The sequence below is a fragment of the Saccopteryx bilineata genome, chromosome 2, assembly GCF_036850765.1.
Source record: "Saccopteryx bilineata isolate mSacBil1 chromosome 2, mSacBil1_pri_phased_curated, whole genome shotgun sequence".
In the NCBI taxonomy this organism is placed as follows: domain Eukaryota; kingdom Metazoa; phylum Chordata; class Mammalia; order Chiroptera; family Emballonuridae; genus Saccopteryx; species Saccopteryx bilineata.
This window is the reverse complement of record NC_089491.1, coordinates 274594038-274612524: the sequence shown is the minus strand read 5'-3', so window position 1 is coordinate 274612524 and position 18487 is coordinate 274594038. Positions and strand designations below refer to the sequence as shown.

The following is an 18487-nucleotide window of genomic DNA, read 5'->3' as shown; positions in this document are numbered from 1 at the left end:
CCCTCTCCTTCCTCTCTATCTCTCTCTTCCTCTCCCACAGCCAAGGCTCCACTGGAGCAAAGTTGGTCCAGGCACTGAGTATGGCTCCATGGCCTCTGCCTCAGGCGCTAGAGTGGCTCCAGCTGCAACAGAGCAACGCCCCAGATGGGCAGAGCATCGCCCCCTGGTGGGCATGCCAGGTGGATCCGGGTTGGGCGCATGTGGGAGTCTGTCTCTCTGCCTCCCCGCTTCTCATTTCGGAAAAATATAAACAAACCAACAAACAAACAAAACCCCCGACTTCCACCCGTGTGCACCGCGGAGAACTAAGACGTTGGTAAAATCTCCAGTCCAGGCTCCTGGGCAACAGAGATGGTAGGGGGAAGCACCACATTTTAGATGCCTTTCCCTGGAAGAGAATTCTGGAAAGCATGGCTGAGCATGCAGTTTTCAGCCGGGCAAGACAAGGGTCAGCGGTGAGAGTGTAGGGACTGACTTGACTGGTGTGCTGAGTGTGCGCCCCATGTTTCCCGGGGTCCCCTGGGAGAGTGCATCCTCGGGGTAAGGGGGAGCAGAAGCACTTACACCACCATTCTGTCCCAGCTGTGAACCCCCTCCCTGCTGCTGCCGTGTTCAGAAATGAGGACAGCTCTGGCAGGTGACCGTCCCTGTCAAGCTGTCAGCAGAAGTATTTATTACCCCATTTAGTTTCATTGGTCACCATTAATTGTTTAGACTGCTTTTCCAGAGCCATTAGCTGAGATTCTCCAGCCCACTCGGCGATACTTCCAATTAATCCGCCAAAGAGTTTTTTGTATCACAACGAACGTGTGCTCGTTAATGGACGATTAGGAGGTAGCATCCAATTTCCTCTTCTCCCGACAGTGCCGCTAAGTGGGGCAGGGTGATTTCTACGCAACCAGAGTGGACTGTGGGAATAATAAAGGCCTTCCCGGCTGTCTTTCCATCGAAGCCTTCCTACGGTTGAGGGGAGGAAGAAGTTGGCAGAGAAGGGACACATGAATTCATTTCCCAAGCTCTCTGCGGTCGTCATGCAGGAACTTGGGGAGGAACATAATAAAACTGGACAGAAAAACAGAAATAGCCCCCATTGGCCACTTTGGAATTTCCTCGCGTAGAAGTGAGATGCATCTCCTACGGACTTCTGTGCCCACCACTGATTAGTGCTCCATCAGCAGGCCCTTGTCTCTAAGGGTATTTTAGACATCAGACTCTTGACCTTCCTGAGGGTGGGCAGACAGAGCACTACAGCCTGACAAGAGTGGGACTGAGCTGACCATGGTCAGGCATATGGGGACCCCAGCCCAGAAGCAATCCTGCAGGTGTACACATGTGAAGCTGACCCGCGTAGCAGGGTCATTGAGCACTGGGTTCTGGAAAGAAGACACAGTTTTAATTGAATTCCTTCTTCACTCGTGTATTAGGAAGGTACTAACCTCTCTACACTGCAGCCTCTCTATTTTTATTGAGATTGTATTTTTTAGAGCCATTTTGGGTTTATAGCAAAATTGAGAGGAAGGTACAGAGAGATGTCCCGTATAACCCCGGCCCTCTCACTTGCATAACCTCCCCATTATAGACATCCCCACAGGATGGTACATTTGTTACAGCTGATGAGCCTACATGCACACATCATAGTCGCTCATAGTTCATAGTGCACAATAGGGTTCACTCTAGGTTTGGTACAGTCTGTGGCTTTGGACAGACGTGTAATGACATGTATCCATCGATATGGTCTCATGCAGAGCAGTTTCACTGCTCTAAACATTCTCTGTGCTCTGTCTGTTCATCCTCCTCCCATCAAACCGTGGCAACCACAGATCTTCCTACTGTCTGCCTGGTTTTACCTTTCCCCGGATACCACAGAGCTGGCGCACCACCAGCCTAGGGCTTTGACAGTTTGGCTTCTTTCACTTAGTGATACGCATTTAAGGTTCCTCCATGTCTTTTCATTTCTTTTTAGTGCTGAATGATATTCCATTGTCTGGATGTACCACAGTTTATTGATCCATTCATGTGGCTTCTGAGGCTGGAGCTTTCTGTTTGGAAGGTTATCAATTCTGATTCAGTTTATTTAATAGATATAAGCCTATCCAGGCGGCCTGTTTCTACTTGTTTGAGCTTTGGTAAATTGTGTAGTTCCAGGAATTGGTTCATTTTATCTGGGTTATCATATTCCTCAGCATGAAGTTGTTCATAGCATTCCAGTGTTAGCCTTTTAATTCCATGAGATCTGTAGCAATACTCTCTTATTCATTTCTGATACTAGTAATTTGTGTTCTTCCTTTTTTTTTCCGTTAGCCTGGCTAAAGGCTTATCAATTTTATTGACCTTTCAAAGAACCAGCTTTTGGTTTCAATGATTTTTTTTTTTACTGATTTCCTGTTTGTGATTTCATTGATTTCTGCCCTGATTCTTATTATTTCTTTTCTTCTTACTTTAGATTTAATTTGCTCTTTCTAGTTTTCTAAGGTGAAAACTTGGATTACTGGTTTTAGATATTTTTCTTCTCTAATATATACTTTTTTTTTGTATTTTTCCAATGTTAGAAGCAGGGAGTCAGAGAGACAGACTCCCACATGTGCCCAACAGGGATCCACCCAGCATGCCCACCAGGGGGTGATGCTCTGCCCATCTGGGGCGTTGCTCCATTGCAACCGGAGCCATTCTAGTGCCTGAGGCGGAGGCCATGGAGCCATCCTCAGCATCCAGGCCAGCTTTGCTCCAATGGAGCCTTGGCTGCAGGAGGGGAAGAGAGAGACAGAGAGGACGGAGAGGGAGAAGGGTACAGAAGCAGATGGGCGCTTCTCCTGTGTGCTTTGGCTGGGAATCGAACCCGGGACTTTCACATGCCAGGCTGACACTCTACCGTTGAGCCAGCCAGCCAGAGCCGAATATATACATTTTAATGCTATAAATTTTCCTCTAGGTACTGCCTCTGCTGCACTGTACAAATTTTGGTATGTGTTTTCATTTTCATTTAGTTGAAAATATTTTATTTTTCCTGCAATTTTTTTTCTTTGACCCATGTATTATTTAAAAAGTGTTTTTGTTTAATCTCTACATGTTTGGGGATTTTTCAACTATCTCTCTGTTATTGATTTCTGGTTTAATTACATTGTGGTCTGAGGATAGGTGTTGTATGATTTCTGTCCTGTTAAATTTGTTTATGTGTGTCATGGTCCAGAATGTAGTCGATCTGGGTGACTGTATGAGCTAGAGAAGGATGTGTATTCATCCCTCAATCTCTTCACCTAGAAAGAGGAGAAGAGTAGCACCTGTCCCATTGAGTTCCTTGACCAACTGTGTGGGGTGATTAATGCTGCCACCCTCCCAGTCGGACCTCCGGTCTGTGAGCATGCCTAGTTCCAACCTCGGGGCCTTTGCCCTTTGTGGCAACCACATCTGCCTAGAGCTCTCTGTGCAAGCATTTCCACATGACTTTCTCTCCCTCGAAAAGATCTTCCTGAAACCCTTTTCTAATCTGGAAATACTGACCCAGGCCTGTATTTGTAATGACACTTTCCAGTACCTGAAATGGCAGTGTTGGTTTGTTTGCTGCAGTCTCCAAACCACGGGAGTGAGCTGCCCTGAGGATCGGCACCGTGTTGATCCCATTTGCCTCCATGAACCCAAGTGCACGCGTGAATATATTATTTCATTTGTGCTGTTGTGAGACTGATCTGTAGGATGCAGAAGGAGGTGGGATCAGCAGACACAAAAATGAGGAAATGGCACCAAAGGGGGCTCTTCACAGAATTTCTCTTTTCCTTTTCTTCACCATTATCTTGGAAACCTTTATTTCAGAATGCTTCATTTTATGCTTCTGTGTCAAAACTCTTGCCTCCTCACCTGTCCGGTGGGTCCACGTGGGAAATGGCCCAGGTGGCAGGAGAGGTTTGTGACAGGGACTTCGTGTCTGAACCCCGTGGCAAGGAAGGAGGCACCTGCATAAGTGACCATGAGGAACAGGGCTCAGAGCCCACAACATGAAGGACAGTCTCTGTCTAAGATTGCGGGTCATCCAGCTTGCACGGATGCCTGGGCTCTGAGGACTGTACCCCTAACACCAGGGCGGGTGTGTTGCAACCCTTCCCTCCTGTTCCCATCAGATGCGTTGAGTCTCACACCTGCAGATGGCGTCCTGGGCTCCCGGCTGGGCAATCCGTCAGGCGATCGCAGTCCGGCCGAGTTTTAATACTGCTTTTGCTGCCTCGAGACCTCAAACAGACTCTTGGCAATGTGGTTCACAGTGGAACAGAACAAAAATTGAGTTTGACGTAAAGATGAATTGATTTTTCTATAAGCAGAAAGGAGGCAATTTAGTGTTTCTTTAACACGAGGTGCTGTTTTTCTCTGCCTGTTCGATTAAGTGATAATGTATTCAGAAAACAGAAGTTGTGCAGTTATTCTTCAGAGGGGTCGAGTCCAGTGTGGGTGGGGCAGGGGCTGTTCCCCACAAGCAGCAGGTCGCTGCTGTTCGGACAGCGCTGCGGGCTCTCGCTGTGCCTCAGAGTTAGGTTTGGGCGTCATTGTCCTTTTAATCAGCTGTAGTTTGAAACCTCATGGGGCAGGCGTCTTGACCTTGTGAACTCACGTGTACTTTAGACTTGAGCACCTGCTGGAGCTCGGACGCCTGTGGCTGTTGCCTGCTCCCGGGGGTCAGTATTCCCGGACGAAGACTGAAGACACAGTAGACAGGAGGCGAGCGGGACTCAGTGTGCGTGGCACAGAAATGACATCAGAGGGCACACGTGTCCCACCTGCACGTGTCTCACAGCATCTGCCTGTGCAGGGTCAAGCAGCTTGGTGTCATGACTGCCCTTTCACTCTTTGTATCTCCTTTACAAATAAGGACACGCCCTCTTCTATTCCACACGTTGCTAAAAGGCCTTCTGTCCTATAAAGGATTTAATAGACAACCTTCCCCGTGAGCCTCTCAGCCCACTCCTGCTACCTGTGCTGTTCTCACTTACTGGAAATTTATTTCATCTAGCCTGTCGGAATAAAAGCGTTTTCAGGAAATACATCACCACCTGGTGTATCCTGTCCCCATTATTAGACATAGGGCTCTCAGTAATTTGCATGACCAGGTGTGGCCCGATGTTTGGCCCTCTTATTTCCTCTGGCCCCTGTTAGAGCTGTGGACACAATGGTTCTTCTCTCTGTCTCCTGCTGCCTCCCTCCAGTTCGGTCCACACCCAGACAGAGCCCCCATCTCAGAGCCCAAACCTGCTGGTCTCTCCGCACACTTATTCTGCCCAGCACTGATCACGTCCACAATAGACACCGCATGGAGTGCATGGTGTTAGAACCTCAAAAGTCGGGAGAGGAATACAACAGGGGAGCCAATTAAAAAGACACTGAAGCCCGTGTAACAATGAGTGCAGCCAAGGCAGACGTCTCTTTCCTGCCGGATTGAATCAGCCCCTCATCCCCCTCCTAACCTCTCTCAGAGCTAATTGGTGGCCTCTTGAGTTGTAAAATACTTTAAGCCTGTCTCCTCACCCCTGCCGCCCCCACCATCACCCACCCATGACACCTCAGCTCTTCCTGCCACTTCCAGCAAACATGCAAACAGGTCCTGCATAATTACTCCCCTCTCAGCTACGCCCTGGAGCTGTCAGCCCACTGAGAGGAGATGTGCAGGGAGGATACTTGAAATAACCTCCTTACCCGTCTGTCATCCGTCACCTTCATTCTCCGAGAATCAAAAAACAAACAGCAAGAAAGCCTAATCCACAGCCCAATACACATTCATTTTCTTCAACAAAAAGTGGTTTATAAAACTGTTACTTACAAGGAGACGCCATGACAACCTATCACTGTGATTAACTTGACATTTGCCGTTTCTTAAAGTGAACTTCTCATAGGACCAGACAAACCGTGGTGTGTTTTGAGGAGCCGTCTCAAGCACGCAGTTGTTAGTAAAGCTCATTGTCAAATAAAATAAATTGAGGTGCTTATACATTTTTAAAGGGGACACATCACTTCATAGAGGTCTCGGGATGGTGACCATCTTCAATCTAATAGTCCCGTAAGGAGATTTCTGAAATTGAAAAATTAAATTGAACGGAACGAGTCATCATAATTAGATCGGACAAAAACACGTGGAAGATAAGCTTCCTTCTAAGAATGGGACTTGTCATCATGTCACATCACTGCCATGAGGGTGGCACTTCTCCGTGACAACGTGAGATCCAGGGAAACAGAAGGATTGGCAACAGGACCTGTTGACTGTCCCCCCTGATGTGCGTTCACTGTGTTGTATGTGGAAGAAGTGAGGACAGGGTAGGCAGACGAACGCGCCAGCCTGCCTATGCATAGTACCTAGTGGCCTCTGGGCAGTGGGTGACTGCACAGAACAGGTCACCTGGTGGATGTGGACAGACTTTAGTGCTGTGAGCGGCAGGCAGGCACACAGGTGGTTCAAGTCAAGTGCAGTGGAAAATACGCAGAAAGCCGTGCGGGGTCATGTTTCTCGAAGGACCTCTCCCCAGTCCGGTGGCCCAGGCAGCGTCCTAGCGGCGTCCCTGAACGGGATCTCCAGAGGCTGGTCCCAGAAGACTTTTCCGGAACCACTTAGTTGGAGAGAAGGGAGGATGTCCCAGAAAAGGGAAAGGTTAGAAAATTAAAAGTAAAAATAAAATAATAAAAAATAATAATAGAAGAATTTGTGGCAAGAAAGCATACTACTTAACCCGAACCCTAACCAGGCCCTAAGACAGGGATTGGGAACCTATGGCTCATGAGCCAGATGTGGCTCTTTTGATGGCTGCATCTGGCTCGCAGACAAATCTTTAATAAAGAAAAATAATAATGTTAAAAACATAAAACATTCTCATGTATTACAATCCATTCATTTCCTACCACTCATGTTCATGGTTGCGGGTGGCTGGAGCCACCACAGCTGTCCTTCCGAACAACACCAAATTTTTATTGGATAATGTGTAATGTACACGGGTCATTGTATGGCTCTCATGGAATTACATTTTAGAATATGTGGCGTTCATGGCTCTCTCAGCCAAAAAGGTTCCCAACCCCTGCCCTAAGAGATTTCTCAGAGGCCCCTTAGAAGCCAGGAGAGACCCATGGAGTGTGTGTGTTTCAAGCCTCTGAACCGTGGACCGGGGGAAGCTGTTTGCGTGCTCCAGGCCCCTCGTGCTTCTCCGCCCATGGTTACCGTAGCATTGGTTATTCGCTCCAGGAACCTCTGACGGGCTCTGTGTAGCCCAGGTAAGCGTCAGGTGCCAGGTGAGCAAGAGAAAAGAGACTCTTCCCTTTTGGAACGTAGAGAAAATAGATTTTCCGAGGCGAGCATTGTTTGCGAGGCAGGTTTGCACATTGGAACTGGGGAAGGCGTGCTGGGGCAAGGCCATTTCACAAAGGGGCCAACAGGGTGAGAGAGTTAGCACTGAGACCGTCCCCTCCCTGGACCCAGCCCGGCAGTCAGTGCTGACAGCCACCGTCCTCCGCGGCCACACACGTGCCCAAGCACATCATCATGGATTCGTCACGTCCCTCCCGAAGAACAAGGACGTGGAACACGGTTTGGAAGGATACCCGTAGAAGTGGTTGAAATAAAGATTGGTTGTTCAGAGAGTGTAAGAATCTTTGGAGTGTTCCAGACTCACTGATCGCTGACAATGGGAAGCGCATGGCTGGTCCCGGCTTCGCTCTGGCGTCTGCTCGGCGGTCCCGGCCGGGCCGACATTCCACGTCAAAGGCGTTCACAGTTTCAACAGGAGCTGCTCCCTCTCCACCCGAATGGGCCAGCTACTCGGGTGTGCAGATGGGCGGGGCAGGACCAACCAGTACAGCGAGGCAGCAATGAGATGTGGGAGCAGAAGAGCTCAGAGAAGAAGAACACAAGAATTCAACTCCATTTTCAGGGTGGATTTTAGGAAACAGAAGTGCAGCTTCCTGTCCGGGCCACGAAGCTGCGTCTAGATAGAGGCCATGACCCAGTCACTGGTCCCTGGCTCCCTCCCCCTGGCTATCCCCGGGTGCCCCATGGGCTCCCCCAGGACCAGGGGAAGTACTGTGGGAAAGATGGCATGAAGTGCGTGCCTGCTCACAACGCAGTTCCAGATGCAAGATGAATTCTGTTAACTAACGGCTTCCCTGCAGAATGAGGTTTCCAGTGGAGGGCATGCTGGGAACTGCGTCTGTGGCGGAGATGCCATCGGGACTCCAAAGTCACTAAAAGAAGTTCCACTTCCCCCCACTGCAGATTACAAAGTGCCATCTAGTTCTGTGTCATTTCTTGCTGCTGCAGAAATCCAGAAAAGTGAGCAGAGCTGGCAGCTCTCTCCGTGAGACTTGTCATATAATTTTGAATATCAACTGCAATTTAAAAATTGAAAAGTATTTTAAGTAGTGCCAAAAAACAAAAAGAATAATGGAGTCCAAGGGCAAGAATCTACATATGTGAAGAGAAATACGTCTGCTAATTACTGGTGACAGTTTTCAGGTTCTGGAATCGTTTTAGGATTTTTCCACAGCCCATTAATAAGATAACTAGCAATATCACTTAAGAAAAGAAGCCCCACGAGCAACACTCAGTCGTCCCAGTGCGAGAACACGCTCGGGTGCCCCAGGGCGTGGCAGCTCGGACACTGCTCGCTCTGGCTCCCCCCCCACCCCGCGTCCTGGGGACACTGTCCCTGTCCCCACCCCTGCACACAGATGGAATTGTCTCCTCTGTGTGAGACTTCATTCACTTCTCTTAACTCCTTTTTCATAAGGACTGCACATAGCTGTCATTTTAAAATTTTACGAAAGGTTTGCCTTCCCAGTAAATTGTGACAGGGGACGCCTAAGACAGGGAAAGGGCAGAGTAATGGCACAAACAAAGGAGACTGAGCATTTTGAATGCTGCGGACAAGTCAGACAGTAGCTGGCTCATAACACACAGGCTTGCATTCACGGCAGCCCATTGGACCTGTTCCCTTTGATCGTTTATTTCTTCTCCTCTGTTCATAAAGAAATACTAAAGTGTATGTGAAGGAGGAGAGAGAAGAAGGGGGAGGTGGTCAAGAGAGAGGGAAGAAGGGATAGAAGGAGGGAGGGAGGGTGAGAGGGAGGAGACTCCTTATAATATATGGTTTTCCTTTTTAATTTTTAATAAACAGATTTTTAAGATTGATTTTAGAGAGAGAGAAGGGAGGGAGGGGAAGAGAGAGAGAAACACATCAAACTGCTCTTCCACTTATTTATGCCTTCTTGTATGTGCCCTGGCTGGACATTGAACCCGCAGCCTTGGTGTATTGGAGCGATGCTCCAACCAACTGAGCTACCCAGCCAGAGCCTTTGCTTTCAGTTTTCTGTAAAGCATGTGATTCTTCCATCACTTAATATGAATCCTGCAAGTCATAATAACATTAAGTCATAACCCGCTAATGGGATGAAAAGAACAATAAAGAGAAAAGCAGGAAGGAGAGCCAGGGTGCACAGTCATTGTATTAATACCCAAGAGAAAGTGCTCCCTCCCCCACTAGATGAGCACAGTATCCAAACCATGCCCTGGTCTCCCTGCCACGACCTAGGGATTATGTCTGGTTATCGTTGCTTGGCATTAAATCCATTCAAGAAATACATCTGTAGGATGGCAAGTGTGGATTGTGAATACATTATGAATATGTTTTTGACCTCTGTCTCTGCCTCACTGGGCCTCGGGGAGTGGAGTTGTGCAGACGCCTGGAGTGGAATGGACTTTGGGGAGATCAGGGCATGGGAGGGCACAAGACATTACACACTGAGCAGGTCCAGGCAGGAAGGAAATAAGTTAATAAGCTTTCTTTGCATTCCTGTTGTTCTTTTTTCCCCTCCCTTTTTATAAAAGCTTGATATACAAGCTGGACCTACCAGGGCAAAAAAAAAAAAAAAAAAAAAGATTTTGTCGTGAACTCTCAGTGCTGAATTTTTATATATTTTGTTGGCAATCAGAAAGCACTAAAAGCTGAGAATGGGTCCTAATGGAATAAGAAAGAAATTAATTGATCATAATCATCGGGGACAGAAAATAAATTAGCAGCTTGTATTCTGCAACCCGTTATAATGTTGTCTGTGCAATAGTAACTTTTTCAGAAAAAAATCTTCAATTCTCAGTGAGTCAGTGTTCAGTAAAAATGTGAGTTAATAGCTTCCTTTCCCACCCTGTGCCTCCCACCACTGATACATGTATACAGTTAGCAAGACTGCAGGTGTCAGGTCCCCAAGACCCCCACCCCTACACTCCAGGCTCAGTAATTCTCGAGGAGAGCGGGAGCAACTCAGCACAGAGTCAGCTCATGGCTCTGGGTGGTTATGATGGAACTAGCAAGTCAAAAATGTGCGTGGAGTGAAGTTTGTGAGCAAACAAATGGCTTGTATTATTATTATTATTATTGTCTAGAGCTGATGCAATTTTATTTTCACATGCCAAAGAAAAAGACATGATCCTGTAGAGTCAGGACCATTTAAATGTATTGCAGCCTCCTGTGGTCCTTAGAAAGTGCAGAAGACACTGAAGAAAGGTCAGAAGAAAGAAAGGTTGGAAGGGAGGGAGGACTCAGGAGGAACTGGGGGATGGAGGCAGCATGGAATTTGAGTCTTAGCTGCATCTCAGAAACTGGCGGCGGCGGGGGGTGGGGGGGCAGTGAGAGGGTGAAAGGGCAGCCTAAAAATTTCCATGGAAATCTTATTCTTCCGCCTCAAAGGACGCCAGCCAGTCCATAAAATACGCAGTCACCTATGCTGATGTATCTGAAGCTGACACACCATCTTCAAAATATCATTAGTATGAAAGAAAGGAATTTTAATTGGATTGCAGATGATACAAAGCAGTGAGTTTTGATAAAGAAGCCTGTTCTGGGCCGATACCCGAGGGAAATAATTTCTAAAAACAATAATGAATTAGATTTTATGCTTCAAGAGAACCCTTAATGGAGGTCTCACATTGAATCTGGGGCGGTACCTATTTATAACCTTAATACAGATGATCATCTATTCATTAGACACTGGGCCTGGCTGTTTTGGTTTTATTTGTTTGTCTTTCTTTTCTTTTCTTTCCTTTTCTTTTCTTTTCTGCCTCGTCACACAAGAGACAGCGGAAGAAGGAGCAGAGCGGGCCTGGGTCTCCGCCGCATTGCTCTTAGAAACACCCCAAACAGGTCAGTCGCTCCCTGCTCTTCAGTGGGCCAGCGTTCAGGGGCGCAGGTGTGGGAAGGGGAGCGGCGGGCTTCCTGTTTCCCTAACTCGAGTGCCATTAGGCTCTTTGTAAAAAGTAAATAATAATGATAATAATAATATCCAAGAATAATTCTCAAATTGTGTGGAAAATCCTGAATTAGTAGTAATCCACTGTCAGTCTGTGGCAGGTGTCACAAAGTCAGAAGAGAGAGAGGTGCCCGCAAGTGAGCGTCACCTCCAGTCACTATCTGAGCTGAACAGTGCTGTACCTGTCACGGAGCTCATACTCTGTGTGATGTCTGTGGATTTAATTTTTTTTTTTTAACTAATCCAAAATCTCTGTTACATTGTGCTGACTGTGGTTGGGGCCGTGATCCGAGAGGGGCCGTGATCCGCGGGGCGACTGCGCAGGAGAAGCCGTGGGAGTGGGCGTGGCCCGGAAGTAGGCGGGGACCACGGCGGCTGTGAGTGGCGCCTGGGAGGCCACCGCTGCCCTCGTTGACCCAAGAAACACACTGCACGCTCGCCGCCCACGTCCGCGACAGAAATGCCCTGTGCCAGCCCTCTCTATCCTAATGTAGCTCCCGTATCCATAGCTCACACCCATGTCACAGGCCTGCACGCTTGTGACAGTGAGACCAGAACACTGGCCTCCGGGGGTTCCATTCTGTGTGGGGAAGCCGCGCTCACACTAAAGTGACCCCTCACAGGGCACGGTGTGCGGGCTTCGCGGCTCTGCGTCTGATCTTCCTTCCTCCTGGACGCACAGCTAGACTCCGGTGCCCCGCCTCTGTGCAGCACGCCGGGTGTGCAACATCCTGGCTAATGCCGTGTGGGCAGAGTCCCAACATGGTGCTTCCAGGGTGACCTGTGATGTCCTCCGTGTCATCTTCCCGCTGCTCTCTGTCCTCACTGTTGGCCGAGGGCAAGGAAGCCGGCCGGGGTCCCTGAGGTCCTCGGGGGTGGCGTCATCACCAGCGGGAAGACGCCCAGATCCCTGAGTGATGGTGTGAGGCACAGCCTCTCATACCCTACAGCTAATGACACTTAGCATACGCTTTCTCAGCGTGGACTGATACTGTGGTTTTATCTGCTCCTGTTGCTAAATTGCTTTAATCAATACAGGGGACAATGATTAAGGCTTGTAATACACAATTTAAGCTATAATCTCCGAAGAATGAAGAAAAATGACGGCATCATTGAGGAGAGCCTCCGTTACCCTCCAGTTCCATCAGTTTCATCGAGTGGACGGGCTCAGGCTGTGCCACACGCCCTGCCACACCTCGGACACTGGTCATCCCGTAGCCCTGTGCGTCACGGGGAGCACAGGTTGCAGAGTGTGATGGAGCAGATGGAATCCATTCTCAGTAACCCGACCCCTGTGAAAGCTGAGCACAACTTCTATGGAGAAAATGCTGTGAACTCCTTTTTTCTGCATGCTTTCCTAGGTGTTACATTGTTTGCAAGTTTGTAACCTTTTTGATGGAAAATCAGTATGTTTTTGTTTTCTTTTTTCTTTATGGGTCATTTATGTGACTGTGTTAGACTAAGAAACAGAAGGGATGTCTAAGGTGCCATTCACTCTCATCTCTTACCTGGTGCAATGTGTGTGACCTGTGAGCGACCTGCCTCCTCAGTGAAGTAGGTGTGAGCTCCAAACTCTTTCTTTCCTCCGGGTCCGGGAGGGGTCCTTTGGATAGTTGGATGGTTGCCCTTTTGCGCTGACTGACATTTCCTGCTCAGTTGTTCCGTTGTTCTCTAGATGCTCGCTGCCTGCCACCCTCTGATGCATCAGAGAATGTCACAGGAGGTGGCAGGTCTGTGGAATGTCACCCAGGCCGGCGATAGGAACCTTTCCTAAGATATGAACCTCTACTGTAAACCACTGAACCTGAATGTCCTGGACTTTGACCATTTGTACTTGTGGTACTGCAAGGAGACAATCTGGAATGATGTTAGTTGAGATCCAGCTCCGATACAGCCAAGTCAAGTCCTGGATTTAGACGGCGTGGGTGTGATTGGGAGGTACCAGCCCTTGTTTACATGGTGAGGGGTGGCAACGGTGATGTGATCACTTCCATCTAACATGGGTGTGAGAGCCGACTGTCACCCCTATGCACTCCTCCTCCAGTGACCAGCCTGAGCGAGTGCGCAGGACAGGCCTGCCTGTGAGAGGCCGCGCGTGAGCCTCCCATCTGCTCAGAGGGTCTGCCCCGGGCAGTGACTACCCGGGCTGGTCAGGGAGGAGAGCTGAACACCACTGCTCTCCAGTTCTGAGCCTGGCGGGGTCGAGACGTTCCTTATTATCCAAGTGGTTTCACACACGCAACATCCTCGGGCTTCCACAGTCAGGTAACGGCATCTACAATGATGAAGCTGATGAAATAAGTAAGTTCCAGGTACGGGCCGCCCCACTTCACCTTCCCCCCGTGGGTTGAGGTCAAGTTTGACTTTAAATCAGTCTGATGAAACCAATGAGAAAACTCCACTCAGAACAAACTATTCCACAGAGAGATTGTTAGGTTGGCCCCAAGTCCCGCAGTGACAGTCCATCTGGAACGTATGTGCATTTCCCTGTGGCCTGGCGGGGTGGTTTGTGTGGCCTCACTCAGAGCTGCGGGCCCGCAGTTCCGGGTGTCCCCTCCCCCTCCACGGAAGCCATGCTCCCCGGCAGCAGCAGACACGTTTGAGGCTGGAGGCAGGAGCACGGGAAACCGCCTGAGTGTGCCTGTGGCTGACAGTCACGGGGGGGGGTGGGGGGGGGTGGGTGCGGGAGGGGGTGTAGGTCCCGGAGAGAGTGCCTCTCTTGTTAACCCAAGCTGTGCAGTTTGGGGTCATGTCCCTGAGTGTAAACTCCCATCTAGATGGAACACTAGTGTGCTGAGCTCTGTGAAAAGTTTCAGCCAAGTTCATTCCCTATTGCTTTAGGGGACAGGGTGACCCTTTCAGGGTACTTTGTAGGCTGAGACCCAAAGGCCTGTCCCACTTACGTCACGTCCCAGGAGAGAAGAGCCCCTCGCAGACAGTGCAGAGCAGTGCGGTGTGAGTGGGGGTCTCAGCCTGGTGTCAGGGTGCAGCCTGGGTTACCCCACTCCCATCGGCCTCCATGACTGGGTGAGCCAGGCAGCCTGAGCTGATCAGACCCAGCCTTGCCCTGGCCGTGGGGACTAGGTCAGGGTGTGAGGAGCCCAGACTGGGTCAGTCAAGTCCCACGCACTCTGTTGTCACACCCTCTAAGGGCCGGCCTGACCTGGTACTCAGTGACACATGTTTCGTCACTGCTGTTACCTGAACACCCCACTCCCGTGGCACTGATCCCCAAGCACGACTCTGTCCTCTTCTGTCCTCTAATCATCATCACTGTCTCTAGCCTGACCAGCTGCCTGGTGGGACAGGGGCCGGGCGGCTGTGCACCGCAAGCTGGGCGTTCTCAGACCACACTGTCCGCGTCAGAGGTTCCTGGTCCTTTGAGGCGCCGCCGCCTGTTTCTTTTCTTTTTTTTTCATTTTTCTGAAGCTGGAAACAGGGAGAGACAGTCAGACAGACTCCCGCATGCGCCCGACCGGGATCCACCCGGCACGCCCACCAGGGGCGGTGCTCTGCCCCCCAGGGGGCGATGCTCTGCCCATCCTGGGCGTCGCCATATTGCGACCAGAGCCACTCTAGCGCCTGAAGCAGAGGCCACAGAGCCATGCCCAGCGCCCGGGCCATCTCTGCTCCAATGGAGCCTTGGCTGCGGGAGGGGAAGAGAGAGACAGAGAGGAAAGCGCGGCGGAGGGGTGGAGAAGCAAATGGGCGCTTCTCCTGTGTGCCCTGGCCGAGAATCGAACCCGGGTCCTCCGCACGCTAGGCCGACGCTCTACCGCTGAGCCAACCGGCCAGGGCAACCCGCCTGTTTCTTCACTGAGCCTTGTTGAAGCTCTGATTCTGCCTTGAAATTTCGTTGTTCACAGTCCTGGCCAGGTTGCTTGATGGTTAGAGCGTCACCCTGACAAGCCGAGGTTGTGGGTTCCATCCGTGGTCAGGGCTTGTACAAGAATCAACCGATGAGGCATGAATGAGTGGAGCGATAAGTCGATGTCTCTCTCAAAATCAATTTAAATTTTTTTTGAAAAGAAACAAAGGAAATAAGACATTCGCCCAAGCAGGCATGTGTCCATTTCTTTTCTCAGGCCACAGGCTAGGGGCTCTCCCTTCACTGACAACAGGGGATTTCTTGAGCCGAGAACTATTTCTAAAGCCTGGGCAAAAAATAATCACTCATTTCTCCATGGGGTTGAGGGAAGTTTTTATTTTTTATTATTACTTTTATTTTCTTCCACTGTGTACAAAATGTACCTCTCTTTCCTAGTCTCTCTGAAATAGTAGTTGTGGAAACATTACTATAAAAGTGGGTTGCTGATGTTGGAAAAAAGTCACGGCGCAGTAAGAAAGCAAGCAGTCGCCAGGCACAGCCAGCACACCTCAGAGTGGCCGGGAAGCCTGCTGCGCCCACAGAGTCGTGCCGTGGTCCGTGGTCGTATAGCCCCGGGGAGGGCGGATGGTACCAGCCTGGCGACACCGCAGTGGCAGGGCCGTGGGCGGGCTCCCTGTTCTCACCTGGTGGCAGGTGGTGCTGAGGAGGAAGTCAGGTGGGAGTGCGCTTGGTGCCTGTTGCCTGGCAGCATCTGGTCACCACCTGTGTCCACACAAGCCTGGGGCATGGGAGCGAGTCCAGGTGTCCTGCTCCTGCTCCACGCCCTGTGACCTCAGCCCCCGGCGGCTCCCAGGCACCCTGACTTGTCCGCAGGGTTTCACAAACACCAGGCGGAGCCAGTCAGGACAGCCGAACCTCCCTTGTAGAAGCACACGGGACATCCCTCTGTCACGCTTACTGCCGTCTGACCGGTGAAGGTACCGTGACCTTTCATAAACAGTGTCTTATTTCATCTTTCCAAACTCTGCAGGAGAATTGTGTCATGGATGCGTCTAACAGAAATGACAGTTCAGTTCTGTGGGCTCATTAAAAAGAAACAGAGAGACCCCCTAACTCATCCTCCGATGCCTCCCACACCCCCTTTAAAAGTGGGTCTCAGCTTCGACTGCCCCGGGCAACTTGGCCACAGCTGGAAGGCCAAGGAAAAATGAGGGAAGTTAATTTTTGGCATTCTGAGCTCCTTAGAGTCCAGCTCCTGGTGACCTAATGGTATTTAAAGGATTTTCAAAGGTTATTTTGAAAATTGGTAATTTTGCTTCAAAATCTGATTATTCATATGATCTCATTCCACTGTTGTTATTCCCAATTTATAGAGAAGGAACCAACATTCAGAGAAGACAAGTAATGTTCCCCAGGCCAGCAGGTGAGGACGTGGTTGGGGGGAGGTTGAACCGAGACCCGTCTAAACTCGGAGCCTGGGGCGGGGCCTTGAACTACAGCCTTTTCTTTACGAGAGTGGCACGTGCTCTGCGCTCTGTTCTGACTTCCTCTCTCCATCTTCATAGCAGATCTGTCCCCTCTCCCACGCGGTGGGACTTCCAGTGCATGTAGAGAGCCTGCCGCCTAGCCTGGCTCGTGTCTGCCCCACACCCGAGCAACAGGGGATTTCTGTCCCTTCTACCGCTCGGCCCCATGGGTCACCCACCGTCTGGCAGGCCATCAGCTCAGCACACGCTGCGGCATCAGATTGGCCCCTCCGCACGTACCTGCCCGTGCAGACCCAGGCAAGGTCCCCAGATGTCTGGGCACCCTGTGACTCACTGAAGTGGACACACTGCAGTGGCCATCACAGCAGCCAGGCAGGAGCCAGGCAGTGGGGGGACAGAGCCACCGTGGGGCCGGCTGCCTCTCTCAGGGGTCAGTGAGGACGCCACCGCCGGCAGCTCCAAACCTGCCTGTGGGCGGGTGGGCAAAAGCCCAGCGAACACATGCCATTCAGCATTGTCACCAGGGGCTTATAACTGGTACAAGCACCATTATCTAATATGCAATCATTATTTTATTTCCTCATTTCAATCTGGGAAGAGCATTATGTGGACGATTTTATCAAGCAGCGTTTTAAATGAGCTTTGGGTGTTCCTCGTCAGTGTAAATGGATGAGAACCAGCAAGGGGAGGCTCTCGGGAGGAGGTGTGAGCTTCTCTGTCACGTGGGGACAAAGACACCAGAAGGGACCTTTCCACGAGGATGATCTCAGAGTCCACGCTGAGCTCCAGTCGCCCAAAAAAGACGTCACCTGCAGATGCCATTGGTTCAAATATAAAACATTTACTATTAAACCCCCTGTGAAAACGCTGCAGTGCTGTTTCTGGCGTCAGGCCTAAACATTTACAGAACACAGAGCATGTGCAAGAATTTGTTTTTTAAAAGCACTGTTTTTAGTTTGAAATGTCTAATTTCCTAAGTACTCCTCGCCTGGCATTAAAGCCTGGACTCCTGGGAGTGCTCTTTACGTCTTCCACGTTCCCATCGCAGCAGATGCTGGTGCCACCTTCCAGACAAGCACGCCCAAGCCAGCACCGCCATGGACTACCTGCGAGAGTGGGGTGCTACCCACGAGAGCGTGTGCTGCCCGCGAGAGCGGGTGCTGCCCGCACTCCCCTTGGGGACCCAGAACCAGAGCTATGCTCACCGCCACCTGTCACCACCGTCCTCGTTCACTACTCCGTGGCTAAAAGTGGTTTGTGGGCAGATGATAGAGAAAGGGAGCAGCCCTGTGTCCACCGGCTCTGAATCCCCTGCTCCCCGGGGAAGCTGGCGGTGACAGACTGAGCCCCGCTCCTGCGGTGCCCAGAGCTGGGAGGCGGCACACAGGGCATCGCCAGCCCTAACCAAGGAGACTGACCTTGGCATATCCCGGCAGCTGGTCCAGCAGACTGCTTGTTATCACAGCTATAGTTTTCTAAAGACCTGCCATGATCAGCAGTATGTCACAGCAGCTGCCAGTCTCCCCGGTGCACAGGCTCGGAGTGGCTCTTCTCAGTTCCTCGGGGCTCCCCGTTTCCTGTGGGTTGAAGGCGACATTAAGGTATGCCTGTGAACAGAAATGTAATGGACCATTGGTGCTTTATTTCTCATTCACGGCCCAGCCCAGAACACACACGGGCTTGGTTCTCACGTCAGCCCACGTGACCGGGGACACAGGGGTCACAGGCTTCCCCTGAGAGGTGACCAGGCATTTGCTCTTGCTGGCACTTCACTGTGTCCTCCTAGGACAGGTCACCCTCCCTCCCGTCAGGGAGATGACAGGAGCCGCCCGCGTTCAGTCCGTTCCCCGCGTGCCCACCTGACGCCATGCTCAGCTCCTCTCTGTGATGTGAGGAGCCTGGTCCAGGAGAA

The 18487-nt window shown here is 50.6% G+C and overlaps 1 protein-coding gene and 1 long non-coding RNA gene across 3 annotated transcripts in view; one reads left to right on the top strand and one right to left on the bottom strand.

Moving 5' to 3' along the window:
• The window catches only part of TMEM132B (transmembrane protein 132B), a 608028-nt gene that overhangs the window by 148523 nt on the left and 441018 nt on the right, over positions 1-18487 (bottom strand). The gene's annotated exons all lie outside the window — the stretch shown is intronic.
• Positions 15978-18487, top strand: part of LOC136323253 (uncharacterized) — a 46239-nt gene continuing 43729 nt past the window's right edge. The window contains exons 1-2 of one of the 2 annotated variants that reach the window (XR_010728951.1): positions 15978-16065; positions 16462-16511. This is a non-coding gene — a long non-coding RNA (uncharacterized lncRNA). The remainder of the gene's footprint in view (positions 16066-16461; positions 16512-18487) is intronic. The other variant, XR_010728950.1, reaches the window with a different exon arrangement.